The 939-nt window shown below is 79.8% G+C and overlaps 1 long non-coding RNA gene across 1 annotated transcript in view; it reads right to left on the reverse strand.

Annotated features, from left to right (window-relative positions):
* Positions 1–177, reverse strand: part of LOC143169997 (uncharacterized) — a 124,675-nt gene extending 124,498 nt beyond the window's left edge. The window contains exon 1 of the long non-coding RNA XR_012996987.1: positions 82–177. This is a non-coding gene — a long non-coding RNA (uncharacterized LOC143169997). The remainder of the gene's footprint in view (positions 1–81) is intronic.
* Positions 178–939: the final 762 nt, after the last annotated feature.

Here is a 939-nt window from a genome sequence, read left to right on the forward strand (position 1 = left end):
CCCCCTCCCGCGACCGCGGCAGCTCTAACCGCGGCGTCCCCCAGAGACCCTCCCGCCGCGGCAGGGCTGCCTTCGCCTCACCTTTTGCATCCGGGCGGTCCGGACACCCAGTGCGCCGGCCCCGGGCACCAGCTGACGCGGCAGGCGGTCACTCGGCGGCGGCGGCGGCGCCACCGAAGGTCCGTGCGGCGGCCGGCCGACCGCCCGGCGAGGGGCTCTTCGGGCCGGGGCGCCTCGGGCCGGGGCGCGAGCGCAGGCTGCGGGGCGGGTCTGCCCGGAGCTCGCCCATCACCCTCGGCGGTGTGACCGCTCCGGCGCCGGGCAGCGGGTGGGTGGGCTCCAGGTAAAGGAGCAGGCCTCGACCGGCGAGGCGAGGAGAGACGACCACGGCCCCACGCCTGGAACCGAAGCAGGACCCGCCCCGGCGGCGCCTCGGGGACCCGCGCGGCGGAGCGGACCCGCCCGCCGGGGAGGGGCAGTGGGCGGTTCTCGCTCCGCATTGGTTACTCGCGCTGCGGCCAGCGCGCGCTAGCGCGCGGGCGGTGTTTTGTCCTCGCGGCGAGGGTGAAAAGGCGGGAGAGTGGCGGCAGAGGCGCGCGCGCCGGCGGGACTCTGCGCGCGCCGCTCCAGGCGGCAAGGCAAGGCAGCCCACGAGCCCTAAGATGTAGAGGGGCCGCGCGCGGGTCGGCGGGGGACGGGTAAGAGGCGGTTCCGTGCGCGGGGTGGGCCCGGCTTCCGCCCCGCCCCGCCCCCTCAGGCCGCTCCTCCCGAGCGCTCGCGGGCCCGCCCTGCCGGCCGCGCCACACCGCAGGGAGCGGCGCGTGCCGGCGGGGCCCTGCGGATGGACTGCGCGGCGGCGCCCCCTGGCGCCTGGGCGGCGCCGCCCGCTGGCTCGTAGCCCTGGGGCAGGCCGCGGCGCCCTGGGCGGGGGCGCAGCCG

The sequence above is a fragment of the Aptenodytes patagonicus genome, chromosome 22 (assembly GCF_965638725.1).
Source record: "Aptenodytes patagonicus chromosome 22, bAptPat1.pri.cur, whole genome shotgun sequence".
NCBI classification, from domain to species: Eukaryota; Metazoa; Chordata; class Aves; order Sphenisciformes; family Spheniscidae; genus Aptenodytes; species Aptenodytes patagonicus.